A 25,079-nucleotide genomic window follows, 5' to 3' on the forward strand; every position below is an offset into this window, starting at 1 on the left:
AGTCACGTAAACTTCCCCTTCGACAGAGTAATAAGCAACAAGCAATGCTACCACCACTCACCACATGGTTTGTACAAACATAGTGTTGCCAAACCCTCAAAATATTTCCTCCTAAATTCAAGTCAGCATATCCCTAAAAACGCTAAATGCAATTGGATAATTGTATTTGACGTCACGCCACAGAGAAAAGTCATAAGTGGCAATAACGATCACATGACCTTTGCTAATGTTAAGAAAAAACATTTTCCACACCTGGAATCGAACCTTTGTCTGAAAGCAGCGGATACAAAAGGCTTTGCTATCTCTTCCACTTTTCTGCAATGTCCGATAGCTCCCCTCCCCCTCCAAATAACAAACATTTTTTCCTCAATCCTCTCTTTTCTTCCAACTCTATCCTTCACACCCCCCCTCTCGCCTGTCCGTCAATTCTGAGAAAAACTCCTCAGCTGAACACTGATAAATGCATACTCATTGCCCCCCTCCCTCCCCTCGCTCCAAATTGCAAAATGCTGAAAATAAGCTGCTCTTATTAAAAGAAAATGTCGTTGTCAAACTGTTGCATTACTAAAAGTCACTGGATTCATCTTCAATATTTTTGAACAAGTCGTTTAGAGATCGGTAGCGCCGAAACGGCCGCGCCGAATCGGCGGCGCCGAAATGGGTTTCGCGCCGAAACGGCCGCGCCGAATAGTCCCATTCCGGATGAAAATGCGTAAACGTGCCCCGTCGGCAAGTTTGGATTTACTTTTACCCTGCAAAAAAGTTTAATAACTTTTCTGTCCATACAAATACAACTCTCAAAGAAGGGGTAAAATTCTGCTATTTTTTACGTGTTTATCCGTTTTTTTTCGCAAAGTATTATTCCTTCACAATAAGCTTTAAAACGTTCAACACAAAATTTACTCGGCTTGGTAGAAAACATTTTTCTATCTGCATGCTAAACCGAAGCTCTACTGATGCTCAAAAACTTGTGAGAATATTTGCTAGGGTGCAGCATGAATCTGCTATGATTGTTGGTTCTCCAGTTACAACTTGTTTTTGAAAAAGGGCTCTGCGTAAACATACCCAATGAGTAAACGTGCCTCGGTCTACCCTACTTATTATTTTTATTATTTTTATTTAGTAGCAAGAGACCTCCAAAACAATATTGATATTAAAGGGTATCTGAAAATATCCGTTATCAGTACATAAAACCAGCTCTGTGACAGACAAAGAAGCCCCCAAAAACACATTGAGACTGGTCCCTCAAAACCTGTTAATCCCCCATTGAAAGCAAGATGAAAGAATTAACGAAATTGTGCACGTAACCCTATGCGTGATAAAATTTTGCAATCTAGAATGAGATTAGTATCCCTATCTTTAACAAATTGCTTTTGTGTTTCCTAACGAAGTTTCGAAACTTTGAACATTTTTGGCACACACATGCAGTTGAAAATTCTAAGACATGTAAACTGCCGTTTCGCACGAGAGGAGACTAGGAGTTTCTTAAAATGTTATAGCATGCCCGATCAATCAAATTGATTCATTGTTTAGTGCGTGAAGATGACATTAGTGCTGAACGCTCTCCACTTTGTTTGCTCATTGGAAGTAATTAATGAATCAAGATCTAAAGGGCGTTAAATAAGTTTATTGGATTGAAGAATACTGCTATGTGAACTATAAACCGAAAGAAATGATCAAGTATATTTTTCTTCGCCGTTTGTACACATAAATTAATTTTTGTTTTCAGAATTTTTTTTTTTGATATATTTAAACTATAAAAGTGTTTGTTGATATCTAAATAGCAATATTTTAACACTAGACCTGTGGCGAACTTCGTATACCTAGAAATACGGCGGGGGTCATTTTGAACCTCTGGGAAGAGATGTGCATAGTTCCCTAAAAATATTATATATTAGTGAAATTTAGTTAAAAGTAAACATATTTAAATTTAATACGGGTGATTTAGAGGATATGGAGGTTGTCAGTATATGTAATGAAGTGTTTAAAAAGAGTAAAATGTTCCTTTAAATAGCCGGAGCTGTTTACTTCGCATTTCAAAAGTTAGTGGTTAATGCTTTCTTTTATGTTCAAAAGCATTATGAATGCTTCAAATTCTTGCAATGATATCTTCCGAGAGGTCTTTTTGAGTTTCTGATCTGTTTCAGCATCAGTCAATGTATTTGGATTTCTTTCTTTCTCAAAAGAGTCAAAATGACACCTTCCCACCCTTCTAGGTGGTACCCCCTATAGTTCGGGTTTGAAAGAAAAATATACAACTTTCTTAAAAACTTTGTATTATTACACAGTATACACAGTACGATGATTTAGGAAAAGTCAAGGAAAGACTAATCTTTTTATGAAAATACCGGTTAGCAGTTAGCAAAGCAAGCGTGCTTGCGGTCAAAATGACCCCTTCCGTAATTGTAATGTTAAAAATATTCTGAACAAAAGATCTTGAGAAAGTTGCGTAGTTGAAAAGTTGTTGAACTGAACATTAGAAAAGTTTGCAAAGTATGAATTAGAAACGTTATTGAATTCATTAAATTACAAAATTTGTGACATTAGAAAAATATAGAAGTGCTGAAACTTCTAGGGCAGAGTTTCGGCAATCGCTCTATTGCTTATAGTACTTAGAGTGTTCTTGTTGTTATGGTTAGATACCAACGATCTTAATGTATTTTAAGTATAATAAGTAACCAATTAATTTTTCTTCAAAAATAATGAAAGTACGGCAGCATAACAACGAGGATATAAGACACGCATCAAATATGAAAAGAAATATTGGTAAAGTTTTTTGTAAAGAAACGTCTTAAGTTTAAAAAAAAGTTAACTAATTAAAAAAAAGCACGCATACGATAGACGTCCGTTGTGTGGTCGGAATGATTTTTTTTATTATATGTTTCTCTTGTGATAAATTAACTGAGGATAAGTGCGAAGTTCCTGTAAAAATATAAATGAGATATCAAAATAAAAAAAAAAGTCTGAGGTAAAAGTAATTACCTTATATGAGACCCCTGACAATTTACTTATCTGAAACATAACGCTTTAGTTTTTTCCCTTCACAAGTGGTACTGGTAATTGACAATAACGCATGATTAGTAACAAGCAATTATTTCTTCTAGTTCTAAGTATCTAGTTTTGAATAGCAAAAAAAAACATTAAGTGCAGAGTTCCGCATGAAAAAATGGCGCAGGAATGAGGCAAGATTTTTTTTTTACTGACGGAAATGGGGACAAGATTTACCTTAATGTTTTTTACAATGTACCCGAATGAACAAAACTCCATAAAAATCCATACACTCTTCAGATTTTGTTTTTTAATTTAAAGCCAATTATTTCAGTTATTAAAAAAGAAAAAAGAGCAAAATAATTTCAAAAATTGCCCTAGTCTGATTTCATCTGCAAATACTAGACTTTAAAAAGACGTAAAATGACAGTTTGTAATTAACTTAAATTTAAACAAATAAAAATATCCACCCATGAAACCTCTGGAGGGGTAACTCATCAAACTGACATTAATTACTTTTAATTTCAAAAGGGATCTTTCATCACATTATTAAAATAATGATCAGAATAAGCATTTTTTCCTGCAATCTTCGTATTTCAGTCTTACTCCTCTTACTCTGATGAGAGTTTCAAAGTACCATATTTTTTAACAGAATAGTTACTGAAGAACAGCGAATAATTATAGCAGTGCAAAAAAAATTCCTTGCACTTATAAGAGCACCATTTCCATAAACAACTAAGTTTTTGTTTGGGGATCACTTTTTTAAATATATTAAAAAGCAGATTCATTAAAAAAAAAAAAAAAAAAAAAAAACATAATATTCTGGTGAAAAAATCTTTCTGCTTGCTTCTGAACATTTGACAGCATTTCATACAAAATATGTTAAAAAGAAGTATATTATGTCGCAAACTCGCACTTAACTTTTTCAAATTTTGGTAGCATAATTAACATAACAATGCATCATAAGAAATTCAAATTCTACTCTTAAAAAATCCCTAAATGTGTAATGGCACTCTTTTGTTGACAATGTTTAAAAAAATACTACTTTTTTTCGAGTGAAAAGTTTTGAAAAGTTTATTTTGCGTCGAAACAAGTACAAAAGTAAAACCCAGGTGAAAAGTCCAATCTTCATCATAATAGAGATTTTTCTTCTATAAGATCAGCTTATATAACTGCTATATACCTACGTAACTGCTATATAGCAGTTAAGATTAATTTATACTGGAGAGCTTACACTTTAGTATTTTTTCATTTTCATTTTTGTGTGTAAAAATATTTATAGGACTGCATGATACACTGAACATCAAACTAAACCAATATAGATGTTTAACTATTGATATCAGTAGCAAAATATGTCTTTTTTAACATTTGCACTTTTTAAAAGTCAAAAAAGAAAATGCTAAAAGGGAAGTTGATACTACTGAGGTTTCTGAGTAAATTTCCGCATAGGTCAGGCACCAAAAACACAGTCAAGCATTACTTTACTGTTAAAGGTGTCCCGTGGTTACCGATACACGTAGTTTAACCGTTTGGATGGGGGTACTTAAATCAACACTTTTTTTCTTAAAAAAAAAAGGTTTGTAATTGACAGACACTTTGTTGACAATTCTAGAAGTCTTTGAGCCGAACGCTGTTGTGCATTCTCCGAGGCTAATATTTAGGTCGGTTAAATGTGGAAGCCTAGACATACACTCGGTTAAAAAAATGTTAAGTCGTTTTAGCTATTATAAAAGCCTAACTAGCTGAACTGGAGAAACTGATTTATTAAAATGAACAAGATTTTAATTCCCTATTATCTTTATTTTTTCTGCATTGAATGAAACAGAACGATACTCAGTCTATGGATTCTAGCATATGAATAAAAGAATTTTAAAACAATTCTCAATCATTTTTTACAACTGGAATTGAAATAATTTTTCTTTTTCTAGATTAGTGTGCATTAAAAAACCCAAATTAATGAAAATATATATAAATTTGAACGGAAACCTTTTTACATAAAAACGGCTAAAACAATAAGTTTAATGGGGTCGTTTCCAAAATTTTAAAAGTATTTTTTCTGAAAGAGCATACTTAACATAAAATCTGACAATTTTTTAAATAATTTCTTTAAGTTTAATATTTTCGAAAAAAATTACTTAAATCAATGCTCTTTCATCATTTTGCGCTTCTTCAGATGGCATCACAAATGATGAAATGCCATTCAGTGTTGCTATTCACGGTATAAAATATTTAATTCGCATCTTTACTCACGTGTAATGGCAACGTTATGGTTGATAGCAAGAGGTAGAGCGCAATTTTAATTCGCTGCTTGATTATCATAACGTGGAAACGTAGTAAAAAGATGCGCCAAATTGCATCATTTGTGACGTCAAAAGACCACGCCTTGTTTGAAAAATCGGACATTTTAAAAAATTAATTAAAAAAGAAAAGTGTTGAGAAAATCAAAGTATTTTCTGGGTCATGTTTTTTTTTTTTTGCTCATTCTATCCATTTCAATGACTAAAAGTAGTACTTTTTACTGAAGGAAACCACCCCATTCTAGAAACATTCATATTCCAAGCAATAAAAGACGAACAATGTTAGTAAAGACATTAATTTCAAGTAACGCAGTATGAAATGCTGCAGCATTTTAAAAGATTTAGCATTTAACAATGGTGTGCCTTGTTTCGTATTCACCATTAAATAGCAGCAAAGGGTAGTTTTAAGCGTATCAGAAGTTTTATTTGTTTTACCTCAAATTTTGGTTATCCATATAAAAGCGCTTTCATATTAATTTATCATGAAAATATCTATACTTTTTTTTCATATCATTGCTTTATTTCAATTATTAATTTCCAAATTTATACTAAAAATTAAAATAATCTTTTGTATATTTGTATGAATATAGTTTTTATAGGTATCATAAGCAAACATGCCAAAAAAAGAAATCACATATGTTCACATGAAATCATTATATCCATCATTAAGTTTTCACACCATCGTTTCCAATTAAATCTGGGATCACTTGGTTATTAAAAATACTGGAGCTCAAATAATCTTGAAAGTAATGAAACAGTTTGGTTCTCTTAAAAAATCAATTATAATTTGGAATCAACCGAAGGTGATAATTGCACGCTAATTAGATAGTTATACTACATAATTATTTTTAGATACCACATATTCTTTTCAATCATACCAATTTATAGTGATTATCTTTAATAAAAACAGAATGAGCCAATTAAATTGAAAATCTTTATTGCTTTTTCGACGTGCCTTAAAAAATATGTTCTATGAAAATATGTTATTCAAGTTTTAATGATGTAGCTGGAGATAATTGCTAAATTTTTTCTCCCAAGTTGTTTCAAGTCATTTAAATCATCGAGGAGTTACCATTAAACCCATTTATTTCTTATCTTACCTTTCTTTTTTGTAAAACAATTACATCTGAATAAGTATGGATGAAACGGATAGTAAAACAATTGTTGATTACATTGCATAAAATAAATGTGTTTGATGCAGATTATTTTAATGGACAATATTAACTTTTTATAAAAAATGCAACTTTAAAGGGACCTTTTTTTCGCACTATTCCTTGAATTCTATGTTCTTCAAGTAAGATCTGGAACGGTAATTTTAATTAATGATAAACAAAATCGGTCGCAACAGCGAGAGGTTGCTATAACGTAAATGTGCCACGTATCGAATACAATTTAATCATATTTTAAGATACTTGATTAACTTTTAGTTAAACCTTTAATATTGAAGAGTCTCACCTGTTTAATGATGATGATGATCCAGATGATTTGCTTCCAATCGAATATGACGTGCAGACAAAAATCTGTTGTTTCGCAAAGAATTTGAAACAGATAACAAAATTATGATTTTGATCTGCTTAAAATCTGTTAAAAGTGGTCACAGAAAGCCTCACATACTTGTCAAACGGTTTACTCCTAGTTTTGCCGATATAAAAACCTTCTTCCCCTCTTAAATATAATACCAAAAGGTGTGATTGAAACTGAAAAACGGGGGAGGAAATTTCGTGTTAGTAAAACTGGAGGAACACTGGTCAAATGCTTATATTTGGGTCTGAACAGCCCACGCAACAACATATCGCTCTTCCGGTGGAACATTGACGCAATTGCAAAAAGTAATTTTACAGGAGAACCAAATATACAAAATTGTTTCCAAACAAAAACGATACCAAAAAGATATGACACACTTGCTCCCTGGTGGCTAAAAGTTGAAAAACAAATCTGTCAGTGTTCCTCCGAATGGGATAACCACGTTTGTACCCGATGACGACAATAACTAATTTTGAATTTACTTTGAGTTTACGTCAATGCTCCACCGGAACATCGATATGAGACTTTTTACGTACTTAAACATTGTATCCAAACTCTGAGCGCATTTATCGTTATATTTTGGGCACTACCGCTTAGTCAATGGTGTAGTTAAGTAAACAATTTTTAAAAAACTCCTGAAACTATATGCAAAGTAGCTGATTGCACACTTAAGGCATAGAAGTTATACTTCGAAAAGAAAATGTGTAAAATTTGAATAGCTTTAGTGTTTTCCCTTGAGTGAGCGGCATTCTCCAATTTTCCCCTAAAGCAATACGCGATGAATGTAGTTTCAAACCTGAGCGTTGTACTATTTCCAGTACCCTAAATTGAACCTGTTTCATTTTTCGAAACATTTGTGAAACAAATTGAGGGATCTTTCGTTCGTCACCCAGCAGTTGCTACACTAAAAAGTCAAGTTTCAATGAACAAGAAATATCAATGTTAATTTACAAGCATCAATTTAAAGAAAATCTATTTTTCTACTTTATTTATGAATCCGAAAATACTTTGAATGCAAAAATATTTCTTATTTTTAACGCTTCTTGGTTCAAATTTCAACAATGCGGTAAATTTCTCAATGTCACTTCAACTAGATGGAATCATTTTTCAACCCAAAAAAGTTTCCTTTGTGCTCCATTTATGTCAACGGTCGTTATATTCTTTATCTTTCCAACTTTTAAACCGCGTTTTTCGTCAGATGTTGAACATAACTTGTATTTCCCCGCTTTCATTTTAAATTTATGTTCAATAACAGAGTGGAAGAAATACCACTCCATATTAAACACATTTTGTGCTCTACTACGGGGCTCCACCCCCTGCTTGCTCTTCCTCACCAACACCCGAAGTGTGTTCGACCCGAAAGTTTCACAATCTTATATGATTCGCAACGATTTAAATCGTCAATTATAAAGAATCAGATTATAAACGCGTTACACGTTCCGTTTGGAACAAAAAGCACCACGTACCCGGGTTTTAAACTAACTTGCGCTAACTTGCAGAGCTAAAATAAGCTAAGGGGCTCCTGAGCATTGCAAAATGGCAGCTTTTTACGCTTGAAAAATAGCTTTTTAGTTCGTTATTTCTAATAATAGTTTTTGATCTTTAACTAAAGGCTTGATTTGAGTTGAGCCTTGGATTTTCCATTAAAATAAATACCCTTATGTATGCTGTTCTAACTAGTTCAGAAAGTTGAGACAAGCTTTATTTGATGCGGGAAAAAAAATATTTTGAACGACATAGAATGTTGAGGGATGTAAGATAGCTTTCATCATTTTAACAGGCAACTAACGTGAAGTTTTAGCTTGAAAAATTATCTATAAAAAACTAATTTGACACTTAAAATAAAAACTCCAGGTGCAAACCTTCGGGGCTCAAAGTAATTTTGTACCAAATTTCAAGGCTGTATGTACGATGGGGTCTCTTGGACGCTGACCCGCCACAGACTCCCTTTCACAATTTCTTTGACATTTCCTTTTACTAATGTATAGAGAAAAAAGCATCCGTTTCACTTATACGATCGCGACACAGATAAATTTAACGCATCTGATAGAGCACACTTTCCTGAAAATTAACAAATTGTATGTGTGTGAATTATGATTTGTGAACTGAAAAAACACCACCCCAGTAATACTGCAAATAAATGTTTTAAGAGCTTTCATTTTACCTGCGATAAGTTGACTGGTAAAGCTTTTCGATTCATGTCAAGAACTAAAATAAATAATATTAAAACTTAGTTGGTGAAAAAATTTAAAAAAAAATCAAGGTTGTGTTTAAATATACATGGATTTGCAAATTTTGTGCTTTTTACTTATTTATTTTTTTCAAATGCAGGTTTTTGAGATAATTCTTCACTCAAATCATTAGTTAAAAATATTTCTTTCAATTCCTACCATTAGCTCACAATATGCATATATTTCTTTTTCGAATCTTGCAACTCAATTTTCACCCACTTTCTGTGATCGGATACTGAAATTTGTAATGCGACCCGATGAGAATGCAATATTTTATTATCTACTACAAAAATTAACTGTTAATTATTAATTTATTTCAATTTTAATCATATCTTTGTATAAATCCTCTAATATGAGGATGAGAAATTGCACACAAAAATAAGAATAAAATATCTATAGGAACCCATGATTTTTCTGTATTAGATTTAATTCGTTTCAATGTTTCAAGATAATTAGAACGTGAATTATAATCGTTTTAAACTTCTTTCACGCTAAAATGTAGATAAGTCTTCAATTAGAAATTCATTGTTGATCACGATCATTGCTAAATAATGCCTTTATTAAAGTAGTGTCCCCCCAGTTTCACCGACATGAAATCCCCCCACCTCTGTTTTCCTGTTTTAATCCTGCCCTTTGATATATGTAAGGGGGAAGGAAACTTTAAATGTCGGCGAAACTGGAGGTAAACCATCAAAATGCATACAGCTTTTAAAGCAATAAAAATATGGTTTCCACACGTATTTTGAAATAAGTAGAAATTTACTTAAATGTTTCATTTTCATACTGCTTGTTTAGCATATATTTGTTCCATTAAAGTGCTTTCAATGTGATGAAATAAGCGAAAAATCAGATGTAATTAGTAATAATTACATCTGAACGATAAATGAAACTTAACGTTGCTATATTATGGAAGCAGATGATTATTAATGTATTTTACATAAATTCTGCACTACGTTAAGCAGCATTCGATGCACATGCAAAGAATATCAAACAAAAGATGCTGTGGAATATTGAAATATATGTCTGAATTCTGTCATCCCAAGTTCTTTCGACCACGAAAAAGAAAGATTGTCTTGGAAAAATGTTTTCAAAATATGAAACAACGCTATGAAAAAACTAATGGTTCAGCACGATGAATTACTTAAGCAAAATAAATTGAAAATGAAATTTATTTGATACTTCTCACAGATACTTGTAAACTGTCTAAGAGTATTTTTTTTTATTATACATTCTGCTGCAATGAAACACGCAATATAAATATTTTTGATGATTGATGACTGCATTTTGCAGGCTTAAATATTAGCAAACTAGCAGCTAGTAGTATATTTATCTATTCCCTATAGCATTTTGAATGTATGTGGTTGCACAGTATTTGAAGATTGAAAATTATCGAAAGCAGTTAGTAAATGTACATTTTCATCATTTAACTTTTTTTCTTCTGTTTAGTACACTATTTGGTTTTATTTACATATTTCTATCAACATGTAAAAAACAATACGATTTTCATTTAAAACCACACAAAATATCTCAAGGTCCTTTTTTATGTTAGCAGATATCCATAACTTCCTCAACACTTCATCAAACTTAGCAGCATTACGGCATCTTTTAAAAGGTTTTTTTCAATTCTATCGTCGAAAATAAACAAACAATTCACATTTTGGCTACTTTTCCAAAGTTACACTTAAAAACTACATTAACTATATCGCCACCTCAGAGCAACACTAAGAGATTTAATCCCAGGAATAACACTAAGATATCCTACTGCTGCTCTGAGGTGATGGTATAGTCAATTCAACCGGCTTGAAAGTTAAAAAGTTCGTAAAAATTCCAAATTTCAGCTGGCATCGATTGAAAAGCTGACCAGTGTCGCTCTCTAGGCAATAACAATAAAAGTAACTTCGCTGAGGGAGTTCATCATTTTTCAAAAATAAAAATGTTTTGGTTCGATATTTTTTCTCATATCTTTAATTGTAAGCAGTCTCAAGTGTTTACAAATGCTTACAACTGTTTCATTCATAGAGTAAAGAAATTACATAGAGAGGTCCCGCTATACTAAGAAATTGATGCCGAAAATTGCACCACTGTATCCCAAGATCCTTTTCTTCTTGAGATACATCTTGGTTCAAAACACTCTATTACTGAATCTCAATTGGTTGTTAATTTAAACTTAGATATCGTTGCAAGTTTATTAAGCACTGTTTTGAAATTGCATTAAAACATGAATTAAAATGCAAACCAATCCGCCAGCTACTTTATACGGTCCCTTTGCGAGATTGATAAAAACTATTCTCGCGAAGCGATCATGTTATCATAACCCCGCTCATCATTGCACCGCTGTATCCCGTAATTCCGGCTTCAATTTCATCTCCTTTTTACCATGGACGGGGCCTCTCTATGTATATTTCTTTACTCTATGGTTTCATCTTAGTGCCTTAAGGGTTGTTTTTTAACCCGTTTAATACCTTTTGCATTAGGTTATTCTTAGTTCATACACTCCTCAAAGTGAATTTGCATACCATCATAAAAATTCCAGGAGCAATAGTGGATAGATGGATATGCAAATGATTAAAACACAGACAGACGATAGTGATTAAAATTAGCCAGTTTGCTTAGTAACTAATTTGTTCACCTTGGGCAGCTATACAAGCCTCAATAGGGTAGGCCTGCCATTAATAAATTCACTGATGGTGCCTTAGGGAAATATTAATCAAAGCATGTATGCTGCTGCGCGCAGATCATCAATTGATTGTACCAGTAGTCTCGCAACAACTGCTTGATGCGAATCAAATCTGTAGAGGCTGCCAGCCAGGAAAGAGTGTAAACTCCAGTCAGGTTGTTACGAGTTTGCCGTGCAGCAAGCGGCCTGGCACTGTTATTCCAAGAGCTGGTGACATATTTTGAGAAGGTATTTTGGGCACTTTGAAACTGAAAAAAACGAGCATTTTTATTGCAAGGGAATCTAGAATCGAGAACATGGCTGGCCGTTTGCAGATATTTTGCTCTTGCGCAGCTAGTTATAGTTGCAAAACGTCAATAAAAAAACTTGGAACTGTTTTAGTTTCTTATTTTGGGTCTTGCAAAATATAGAAATTGCACTCCCAGACTGTCTTGACAATCATGAAATACTACCAGACGGAAGTAAACTGAGAAAATAAAGTGTTTCCAATTTGCCAAAAAGATAGGTTTTTGATTGATATTTGCAAGTACATAAAGGTCGAGTTTTTTGGTTGAATTTTCGAAATTTAGAGCAGTCTATTTTATTTTCGTTGAAGCAGGTTAGGAGTGCAATTTCTGCACTCTGTAAGAACTAAACTGATAAAATCAAGTATTTCCAATTCGCTTAAAGGATGCTTTTTTTTTTTGAAAATACGTAAAGGATCTGTTTTTTGATCGACATTTCGCGAACTCGAGGACGTCCCGGAGTATTGTATAAACGTCCACACAGTCTGGGAATGCTATTTCTGTTTTCTGTAAACGTTAAAATAAGAAACTAAAACAGTTTCAAGGGATACATATTTTGGTTGAAGATTTGCAACTATAACTAACTGCGTAGTAGCAGAACAACCGCGAACGGCTAGGCAGACTCTTAATTCCAGATTCCCTAATATTCAAATTATTCAATTTTTCCATTTTCAGAGTTCTTAAGTAACCTTAGTAAAATATGTCATCAGCTCTCCGACTATGTCTTGATCCAACACCGTGTTTGGTGCGGCCTGCAATAAGGGCAGAAATGCAGGCACCTCAACTTGAGCGACGGAGTCATCCGCTGTCGAACTGCTATTAATGCATACTATGAGCGTCCTTTGATCAAGCTTTTTGTCACCCCAAACCATGCCGTCCGGTGCAGGAAAGGTGTTACCCTCTGCAAAATAGATTGGTTCGAAGCGTTTTTAGAGTCACCGCCATTTCGTCGACAGCCGTCATATTCCCACAGACGGAAGCGATATTCATCCGTGAAAAATACCCGATGTCATTGGATGGTCCAGTTCGTTGAGAAGTGACAAAATGGAGGGGGATGAAGACTTTCACTCGTGAAGCAAAAATCCCAAGTCAAATTTTTAAAGCAAAGAATTGGAAGAAATCATGCTTCTTTCGCTCTTTCCGTGCAAAACGTGTCAACCATTCGTCATTGTTGCGTTACGTGACTTGGTTTTCATGCCTCAGCTTCTGTCACGACCATATTAATTAAGAAGAAAGCGTCGTTGCAGTAAAATATTGTGAAATTAAATTGGCAATGACAAGAGATAAAAATAGATTGCGTCGTTCAGATGTTGTTGTTTCAGTTGTGTTTTGAAGGCGCAAGCCTAATTTTTATTAATCCCTTTTAATGTTAATAAATTTTTAACTTTAATTACCTCAAAGTGTTTTCTAACTTATTTGAATTCTACAATTTACAGCTTCTGCTAAGCAAATGATTGCTCCCTCCATTTACTAATCCTGCTCTAAGATCCATTTACGGTGACGTTGACATTACACCAAGCATTTAGACCATTTAGACCTAAGCAGTCAACGGTGGCCTCAAGGCTGGCACTATCTATGCACAAAAGCATTTTTTGTCTAATTGAGTACCGCTGGTCTTTGTATCGGAATTAAGGCAATGATTGAGATGAAGCATCTGAATTTTTAGTTAAAAAAATAATTCAGTTATTTTAACAACTTTCCTACGTTTTGTGTCTCATAAATATTCATCCAAATTTGATAGTTAAAGGTTCTAAATGTGTGTTATATTTCAATATATTTTCTACATATTTAGTAGTAAATCTTGTCATTCTTTGAAGATATTGCTCTTAAAATTTTTATCGCCATGCCTATATACAATTTCCTTAAAAAAATGCTGCACAAAGTTTTAACAAAAAGAAGAAGATACAGAAGGGGAAAAAAAAGCCATCGTTAACATTTAAATTTTTATTTTTTTACTACGTGGTTTTGAATGCTTAGCGAAAAAAGTTAGATTTTCAGACGTTTGATGATTTCCGTTTTATGGCCGTCAAAGACGTGCTTTTTAAAAATTAAGCTATCGCACATGCAAGTAGATACGTTCAGGTTTAAGGAACGTAATCTTTTATTTAAGACATTTATGATGCTGGAAAATTATTGAATGGCTATTCTGAGGTTATATTTTCCAAACAAAATTCAAACCATGATAAATGGTTCTGTAGTGAATGTAATATCATAAAATAATAGTGTTCAGGAAAAAAGAGATTTGCGTTTTTTTATGTTGCATGACAACGCCGAGTTTTTCTGGAACACAAAAGTAATAAATAACTTTAAAAGCTTTTTTTCCCTTCAAAAATACGATAACCAAGATCAAGGATCTTTTTTAGAAATATTTTCAAAGGTTATCGAAAATATTTAGTAAATGATATAATTTATTTGCGATAGCGAGATTTTTTTTTTTTTCCCGAGTGAAACCTGGACATATTGTATTTTTGTATTTGTTATTGATGACTCTATTGGTGCTTTGAAAAACCATTTGTTCGTAGCCTAAAACCGAATAAAATATTTTGGAACGGAAATAAACTTTTAGAAAAGCAATTCCATTAGGTACTGAAAATGATCTGTATAAAAGTCGACTTAAACTGGAAGAAATGAATCAGTGGTTAGTTTGAATATTTGTACTTTCCCTAAATTGTTTCTGAGAAACTTTTCCAAAGGATTTTTTTTTTTTTTAGCTAACCATCTTTAATTTCGATATAAGATACTCGGGTGTAAGCTCTACCGAAAGATTACAATTCAATATAAATTTTGATCTAAATGACAAATTAGTTTCATAGAAAGTTACTGAGAAAGAACTTTGATGTAGACTTTTTAAAAATGTTTCCGATTGTATTTTTCTTTTCCGACAAATAAAAGATAGAGCATGTAAACAGCTGTAACGTTAAAGAAAATAATAAAGGAACATTGAGCACGCAGCATCTACACCCATCTCTAAGCCTCTAACCCCTAGCAAAAATTTGAATTTTGACATCTTGAATTCAAATTATGTTAAAAATTTGTATTCAAATTATGTTTTCCGCAGTAACAAATTGCGAAAATTTCCTACTCTTTGGATTTCTTGTTTCTAGAAATGGCTTCTATCGCAATCATACAAACGAAAAACATAATTTGAATTCAAGATGTCAAAATTCAAACTAATGCCAGGGGCTTAATGCTTATGGCTGGACGCTAGATGCTGGAAGCCTGATAATAATGCTGTTTTTGTCTAAATAGGAATGTGTAAAATCGAGAAGATCGGTACGAAAGAAAGTCAATTTCGAGGGACATGGAAGAGGACGAGGATAGAGTTACCGTCGCCTTCCCCGCTACCAATTAGGATAAGTATGGATCATTCTCCAGAAAAGGTAACTCTTTTGAACGCAAATATTTTTCGATTTCGAAACCTTTTTTTTTTTTTTTTTTCGTTCTTACATGAAAATGTTACCTGCTAGAAGTAAGCATAAACAATGGCCTAGCTAAGTTCCAGTTATTTAACTCATAAATAAAAGAAAAATTAAAAATGCCTTATTCATAGAAATTATTAAAAAAAAAAAACTTTTAAAATTTAAAAATCGAGTCCAATTTAATATCAAAGTAGTAATTTCGTTAATTGTGCAAACAATCAGCTATTTTAATGCTAAGTGGGAATATAATATTAAGCTCTCTTAATAATTTACGGCTTAATTAGTAGTTTCAAATGTACGTTAAAAAATAGTATTTAGAAAAATTGAGGATATACTGGCAGTTTATAATTTTAGTAGAATGCCTATAATTGATGTATTTCTCCTCCATCATTTATTTTCATCTCAGAAATAATGACATTGATAAGGTCTGTCTCGGAGGTGAGATTCACGGAGGTGAGGAATTTTCCATTAATATAGGCCTAATAGATACATTTTTCAGGGAAATTATTTTTTTCTTCGTTGCTACAATCCGCACATGTTAAGCATATGAAAACATGTTCACTTCTTTTTTTATTAACACGCTTTTATTAGCTTCACCTGTATGTATGTATGTATGTATCTTGTAACGGAATCTTGCAGCTCAAATTTTACTCACTTCCTGCGATTGGATTCTTTTGAAATTTGGCGCGCGACCTCAGACTCGATGACAATGTAATATTCTATAATCAAATTAATTAATTGACTCTTTTAATTGTTAATTTTCTTCCAATTTTAATCAATATTTTGGCATAAATTCAACAATGTGAAAAAGGAAAAATTAAGAAAAAATGCATTAAAAATGCTCGTAAAAATTATTTAAAAATATCTACAAAAACCTTTAATTTTTCTGCATCAGACAAAATTTGTTCCAATGTTCCAAGGTAATTAGAACATGCAATGTAATTGTTTTCAACCAATTTCATGCCAAAATTTAGGTGAGCCTTCAATTGGAAATTCATTGCTGATCAGACCATTGTTGAACAAAATTTTTATTCAAATGCATCGCAAATTTTCAAAGTAATATAAATATGATTTCCGCAAACATACATCGATGACTCACAGTAGCTTCCCATTGGGGTGCCCTTGTCTTAACTTTAAGATATTACCTCGCACTCGTTTTATAAATAATTTCGTCAATTAAGTCACAATCTGATTCAAATTTTCATATACCGCACAAAAAAAAAACTTTGCCTGATTATTCTCCAACATAAGACTAAAAAACAGAAAATAAAATAATAGTTTTAAAAACTAATAAAACACGCTTTCGTAGCAAAATGAACTAAAAAGTGAAAAATAATCTTTGGATGATTGTAGTTGACCAATCACTTAATTTTAATGTAATACAAAAAAGCGTGGGGGGCTTCTTATCAGTTGTCTTGATTTTCTTCCATTTGTTGTCCAAGCAAAAACGTAAATAGACAGCACCCCACGCTTTTTTTTATTACATTAAAATTAAGTGATTGATCAACTACTGTCATCCAAAGATTATTTTCCACTTTTCAGTTCATTTTGCTACGAAAGCGTGTTTTCTAAGTTTTTTAAACTATTATTTTTTACATCAATTTACATTCCTGAAATTCATGTTCACGGATGTGAGAAGTCAGAATAACTATAATAAGTTTATGAAGCAAAATCTATCTTTTTGTTTTTCGACAAAAACCTCACAACTTCAACTATGGCTAAAAAAAAAACAAGGACCCTACCTAGTATCATGAAAAATAAAATTTGATGTCATTACTGCCACGTTGTAATGAGGAATGGCATTTTGTCTTTAGGTTCGGAGGTGAGAATTTATTGTGTGACATGACTGCTTGTCCTACTAAAATGAACTAAAACACAATACTAAAAAAGTAAATATGTTTAAACAATTAGTATTTGAGACACTTGTGAAAGGAATAATTAATAAATAAGTATATACTTTAAATTAAACAAGTTATTATGCAACATAAACACTCACACAAGGTGTGTGACATGCCACGGAGGTGAGAATTCACATGTTGTGAAACAAAAATATGCTAAAATAAAAATTATTATTAAAAATTTGTTGGCAGGTTTAAATAGATATATTTTTGATGAAATTAACTGGTATGTTGCGGTCATCACGAAACTTTCTTCTATATCTTTCTTATAATTCTGATCCCTCCTCATGCTTGACGAGGAAGCAATATTCCCATCAAAAACAAAATTACACACGCCAAAACTTGACGACCATCCCAATTCCCGATTTATCTCAAAAGCAAAGCAAAGAATTTAAATTAAAAATTATTTTTAAAGCCTTGCTTAAAATAATTACAAACATTTATTTGTTAACATACACAAGATGGCAACAGTTAAAAAGTTTAAATCATCGCGATTTTCCGGTCATTTTCCAACAGTTAAAATCACGCGAAATATGCAGACGAAAGTCTTTTACGATTTATCTTTGTTATTGTTGCAATTTTAAAGCTATTTTTATTCACACACAGAAAAAAATCAGCCGCACCCCGCCCCCCCCCCCCCCCATGGAGCGATTGGCGCCAAAATTGAACCAGCGCTTGTTTACATATGGATTCCCATTTATTCCAAATTTCATCCGGAACGTAGCATTACTTCTTGAGTTTTTTACAAGGGGGGAAAAAAGAACGTTCGATTGCACCACCTACTTTTTAGCTGTTGACGCCAAAATAGAATTAGCTCTTACACCCTCTAAGGGCTACTTCTCGATAAATTTTTGTTTAAGTCCGTTCATTATTTCTTGAGATACAGCAGTCACAGTTGACGAAAAAATACGTTCTATAGATCAACCTCCGTTTGAGCTAAAGTCGCCAAAATTGAATCAGCACCTGTACTTGTTAGGGGCAACATAAGGATCAAATTTTGTTTAATTCCGCCTGTTACTTCTTGGGGAATATCAGGCACTCAAAACTCAAGACACGTTCCATTGCTCCACCCCCCTTGGAGGAATTCGCGTCAAAAACCAATGGGCACAAGTTCACACAGGAGCACATATGTGTACCAAATTTCGTTCGATTTCATGCTGTAGTTTTTGCTGTAGAGCGGCCACAAAAAAACTGGTCACACACACACATGGACACACTGACAGACAGACATTTTCTAAAAGCATAGTATTTAATTTCTTTACTAATAATAAAGCTGAAAGTCTCTCTGTCTGTCGGGATCTCTGTGACGCTCATTGCGCCAAGACCGTTCGGCCGATTTTCATGAAATTTGGCACAAAATTAGTTTTTAGCATGGGGGTGTGCACGTCGAATTTTTCAAAATTTCGATTTTGTTCCAATTTTAAGAACATTTTCCCGAGCGAATTATCATAAGATGGATGAGTAAATTACCAAATTATCATAACGTGGAACCGTAACATGGGCAAGCCAATTGGCGAGAAATTCTTCATACATTATTTGTAAATATACAGGCGAACCAAAAGACCTTTCAGTTTTCTATTACGGGCAAAGCCGTGCGCGCGCCACTAGTAAGGAATAATAAATAAAATATATCATATTGTGTAAAGGAGGCGGAACACTTGGATTGTAGCTCTCTCTGAACAACACTGCAATAAGCACAAAGAAGAAAAAGGAAGTAACTGCGCATTTCAATTCAATAAAATCTGCGATTTTTTTTCCTTTTTTTTATGTTGCTGATCACAAATTTGAAAACGATTTACAACTCCCTCAGGTGATTTTCCCCTTTTTTTCCAGCGATTTCTCTTTTCGCACAACTTCTTTCTCCTTTTTTTGTAAACATTTTACGAAGATTGCCGTTATTCTTATTGCATTTTATTTTATTTTAATTCTTTATTTCCTTAACTTTTTAAAGAACATTATACTCTATTTATTTTAGGTTAAATTGATTGTACGCATTTTAATTGAATAGATACTTTGATTTTCTCTTTTGCTTTGTTGTATTTTTAGCGCGTATGTTAAATAAATATCTTTTATTTTTCGGGATGTGGAATGTTCACTTTATACTCACGGCATTGAGAATATCTGAGATAAATTCTTTTTCTACAGGGTGCGGGGAGCGGGATTTCTATTTTGTTCCAAATAAACTGTATATTTTTAATTACGTTCTTTTTCTCTATGTGTGGAAGGGGGAGTAGGATTTTCGTTCAAACGTCTTTGTTAAAAATTTTTAAATCTCTAATCGATCGGTCTTCGCTTCGCTCACTAATTGTTCGGATGACGATAAAGCAGTTGCTTAAAAAATATCGAGTTCCTACTAATTGAATAGAGTTCGCTTTGTTCGCGAATCGAATTTGTTAGCGTAGCTTTATTGGTTGACGAGTTAGGCGATAAACAATAGTGTTGGTGGGTTATTTTACGCTTTAAAGCAACTGTTAATGAAATTTAATGCTAGTTTTATTTATTTGGTGAATCGTTTTAAATTGGAGAAAAAAAAAACTTATACAGTTTTTTAAGAGCGTGCATGCATTTTATTTTATTTTTAAATATTCATTTACATTAAGGGGGAGAGGTCGGATTTTCTTTTATTCAAAGTGCTTCTTATCACAGGCATCATTGTGCGGGTATTGCTAAAACAATATAAGTGCCAAAGGGTGTCAAAAACACTTTTTAAATTGTTGCATTCCTAGTTTGTTGCCAACGGATTCAGAAGAGACTATTTGCTAAGGTTTAATTCTACAAATATCTTAATTTAACGCTGGTTATACGAGCATCTAGTCAATTAAATTAACGTCAATATAGTTAACGAACTCAGGATTTTATTACTGACGACAAAGTTGTGCATTATTTCGCTAAAATGGTGAGAAAACTTACTGAATTAGTGTCGAAAACACACTGCTAAATGACGTTATTTCGGGCTCCATGGAAAATAACAGTGATAAACCGGAAAAAAGCGTGAAAAACCACTTTTGAAAAACGCAATTACAACCAAAAAGTGAGTTCAACTAACCCCCTACGAACGAAATATTAATCGTCTACGGCTTACTGTTTTTGAGAGATACGTGCGTACATATTCATCACATACAGATGTCACGAGAAAACAGCTTGATTAACTCAATTATGGTCACGGTTGTCCGCACATACGCAGGTACATACAGACGTCACGAGAAAACTCATCTTGATTACCTCAATTATGATCACGGTTGTCCGCACATTCGCAGGTACATACAGACGTCACGAGAAAACTCATCTTAATGACCTCAATTATGTTCAAGGTTGTCCTCACGTACGCAGGTACATACAAACGTCACGAAAAAACTCATCTTGATTACCTCAATTATGGTCACGGTTGTCCGCACGTACGCAGGTACATACAGACGTCACAAGAAAACTCATCTTGATTACCTCAATTATGATCACGGTTGTCCGCACATTCGCAGGTACATGGAGACATCACGAGAAAACTCATCTTAATTAATAACTCAATTATGGTCACGGTTGTCAGCACGTTCGCAGGTAAATATGCAAGTGAAGATGAGCGGAGAAACTACTCAACATTATTTCTTGAACGAGTAAAATTTAAGTTTAGCCCGAAATTTAGGTGTTTTTTTTTTTACTTTTTTTAAATACACTCTAAGTCCTATTTTTTGAAACAAAAAAATACTAAAAATTAAGTAACTTGTTCATACAAGTGCAGTACAATGCGAGATAAGTCAGCTTTTAAATTTTGCTGGCGAACCTTAAGTGTATTTTATTTATTCATTAATTATTATTATTTTGAGTTTGTTATTTTTTATTAGTTGCATCATCTTTTATTATTTTTTAGACCAAGTTTATTTTTCTCCACCAAAAACATTAAATATCCTAACAATATTTACATTTCTTTTTCCAAACTAATATTGTTTGTGCCCTAATTCGTAAATGCAATAAAACATTTGTATATTTAAAGACAACATACCTCTACGTATAGTAACTAATTTTAACAAATTGTTTAATAATTTAAATTGTTTCTAAATTCATCAGCATACGTATTTCTAGTGAACTGTAAAATCCGATTTCCCTCAAAATTAAAGCTTTATTTGTAGTTACAGTTTTGCAAACACAACGGTTTTGACGAAATTCAAAATTTTCATCATTGAGTCAGAAACGTACAATAGTTGTAAAACATTAACTTTTAAGTAATTTATTATACCTTTCATGCTCATACTTAAAAACACTTCGGAGCTTTTAATCAACTTGTTGCGTTGCTTTTCATAGCATTAAGATTGAAACAATATAGTATTCCTTTCTGGCACACCCTTGTGGATGCTAACAACTGCAATGCGCTAAATTCCTCTTTTTACTTTCTTCTATATCTAATATATAGAAGAAAGTATTGGATTCGTGCAAATTTTCGAATTTTGACGGATTCGAACGTTTTGAGGTGTGCTAAGTCCATTTCGACAATTTTTGGAAAATGTCTGTCTCCCTGTGTGTGTGTGTGTGTGTGTCACGTCTGTGTGTGTGACCAGTTTTTTGTGGCCACTCTACAGCAAAAACTACCGCATGAAATCGAACGAAATTTGGTACACATATGCGAACTTGTGCCCATTGGGTTTTGGCGCGAATTCCTCCAAGGGGGGTGGAGCAAAAGGACGTTTTTTGAGTTACGCGTGCTTGCTATTCCTCAGGAAGTAACTGGCGGAATCAAACAAAATTTGGTCCATATGTTGCCATTAACAGGAACAGGTGTTGATTCAATTTTGGTGTCAATAACTCAAACGGGAGTTGAACTATAGAACGTTTTTTGTCGTCAATTGTGACTGCTGTATCTCAAGAAATAATGAACGGAATGAAAGAAAAATTTATCGCCAAGTAGCCCTTAGTGGGTATAAGGGCTCATTTTATTTTGGTGTCAACAGCTAAAAAGGGGGTAGCGCAATCACCCGTTCTTTTTTTCCATTCTGAGTGCCCTATCCCAAGAAGTAATGCTACGTTGTGGTTGAAATTTGGAATATATGTGAATCCATATGTAAAGAGGCTTTGGTTCAATTTTGACGCCAATCGCTCCAAGAAGTCTTGATTTTTTTTTTTTTTTTGGCGAATAAAAATAGTTTTATTATTGCAACAATAAGAAAGATAAATCGTTATAGATTGTCGTCTATTACGATTTCGTAACTTATTACTTCATTACTACTTACTTTTTCGATTACGAATCGTAATAGAAAATCGTAATAGATTGTCGTCCGCGTATTTCTCGTGATTTTAATTGTATGGAAATGATCGGAAATATTATCTCAATGATTTAAAATGTTTAACTGTTGCCATCTTATGTTTGTTAACAAATAAAATATTTGTAATTAATTCAACCAAGACTTTTAAAATAATTTTCAATTTTCGCTCTTTGCTTTGTTTTTGCAAAAATTCAGACATTGGGATGGTCGTCAAGTTTTTGCATGTGTAATTTTTTTTTTTTTTTTTTTTGGGGAATATTGCTTCTTCGTCAAGCATGGGGAGGGATCAGAAAAAAAGAAAAATATAGATAATAATAATAATCATTTTGAACTTTTTGTTTTCAATGAAAATTAAGTCCGAAATTTCAAAGATATTGCTGTTATTTAATTCATATCTGCTTACCTGAGTATTCGAAAACAACATCAACACTAATTGCGATGATGTACTATTTCAAAATAAACTCATTCTTTTGAACTATTTTATTATTGGGGTCTTGCTACGCTTGCAATTTCAAATTATAGTATCACTAAATAAATAACTAAATTGTTAAAGTTTAAAATTTGATAAATTACCCCTTTATAATATATAGATTCTTAAACGGATAACATTCCACTAACAAATAATCTTCAAAACGCATCGAATACTCTAACTTTTTTCTTCTTCCATGAGCATTTTCCGACATCAAAAACACAAACCGCGATAAATTAGTAAAAAATGAATTTTCATCATTTTGAACTATTTAATCATTATGAACTTGTTACGCTTGAATTTTCGAATAAGTAGTATCACTATATAAATAAATAAATTGTTAAATTTTGGAATTTGTTAAATTACCTCTTTAAAATATGTACTTTCTTTAACGGACAACGTTTCATTTACAAATAGTTTTCAAAACTTATCACACACTTAACTTTCGTTTTTACTTCCATGAGACGCTTAAGACATCAAAAACACAAACGGCGATAAATTAGTTAAAAATTAATTTTTATCATTTTAAACTACCTTATCATTATGAACTTGCTATCCTTGCATTTTCAAAAAAAAAAAAATACTATCGCTGATAAGATGAATTGATAAAAACTGAAATTTTATTAAATTACCCCTTTAAAATATGCATGCACTTTCTTAAAAGGATGAAATTTCCACTCAAATACAAATAATTTTTGAAACTTACCGAATACTTCAACTATTTTCACACTCTCCATGGGTGACTTCGGACATCGATAACACAAGCGTCGAACGTGGAGAAATCCCTCGACACAGTTATTAAAGCACACGGACTAAAGGAGCTATGCATCATTCCATTCACTGGATTTTATCGGCGGGAAACAGGAGTCAGATGGTTCGGAGCACCTGTTTGCCCGGATTCTGGAGAAGTGGGTACGAGAGTGCCGGATCGGGGTAGTTAAACAGTGCCCGAAAGTGAGAGAGGAGCGCTGTAGTTGAATGGAAGGGGTGGGATGTGTGGGCGTACTTTTGTGTTTGTGCGTGGGTGGTCAGATTTGAAGTTCACCAGGAAGTATAGCATTCATTTTTTTTTTTTTGTTTGTTTCAAACTCAGAGCAGATTTTTAATATAGGAAAAAGGGAAAAATGTCAAGAATAATTCATTTAACAGTTAATTGTAATTTATTGTAATATATTTCGAACTTTAACCTATGAAAACTCAATGCTTTATTAACAGTAATTTATTTAGATAGGATTTGAATATTTTAAACTGGAATTAATTTTAGTCGGTGCCCTGTGTACGCGTCATGTTAAGTTGTTTAACCTTGGGTTTTTTTCCTCAAAAACTGTAAATGATGGAAACTTACAGTTTGCAGTGCGTTTAAGTAAAATATAAGAGTCTACTAAAGTGAAATTTTAAACAATCTTTTTTTTTTCAACCTCTATATTCACTTTTAAAATAAAATTAAAAAAATTTCAAATCGTTGACCATAAAAACAGCTAGTTAGGCAACATTGTGAGTCTTAAAGCAAAAATTTCACTTCTGTATAATTATGAACACATAATTAAGGCGTGGTGAAAATTTCAAAGTGACATGTGAAATAGTTTTCTAGTAAAAGGAAGGTGAGTGTTTAAAAATGAAGTTTTGAAAAAAATCGAGTTTGAAAGTAAAGTTGTGCGTACATTTTAAAGCTTTTCTGCCCCAATAATATTTAAATTGAGTTCCATTGCATACAAGAAACATTAATTCGGTGCTGCTTGAAAGCTCTTGATTTAAATATTTTGAATGTATAAAAACTGACAAAAAAAAATATTTTGAGGGTTCAGATCTTCGCGCTCATTTCTGTTTCTAGAAAGCCTTAACCGACCGCAACGAAGAGATTCATTTATTTTTACCTACACTAAGCTACTACCATATCGCTCCGATCGAGGTGGCGACTGATACGCGGGTACAACCAACATGCTTCTCTGAAACCTACTGTATGTCCCTTTAAAAACTTAAACAATTATTCGTATACCTCTAAAAGGTCGTCCTAGTCCCAATAACGTCCTTACAACTCGACAG

At 32.8% G+C, this 25,079-nt stretch overlaps 1 protein-coding gene across 1 annotated transcript in view; it reads right to left on the minus strand.

Moving 5' to 3' along the window:
* LOC129225514 (glycine receptor subunit alpha-2-like) overlaps positions 1–23,901 on the minus strand; it is a 71,190-nt gene extending 47,289 nt beyond the window's left edge. Inside the window, exon 1 of the mRNA XM_054859943.1 lies at positions 23,743–23,901. The gene's annotated coding sequence lies outside the window, so the exon portion shown is untranslated. The remainder of the gene's footprint in view (positions 1–23,742) is intronic.
* Positions 23,902–25,079: the final 1,178 nt, after the last annotated feature.

Source organism: Uloborus diversus, chromosome 7 (genome assembly GCF_026930045.1).
Source record: "Uloborus diversus isolate 005 chromosome 7, Udiv.v.3.1, whole genome shotgun sequence".
Taxonomy (NCBI): Eukaryota; Metazoa; Arthropoda; class Arachnida; order Araneae; family Uloboridae; genus Uloborus; species Uloborus diversus.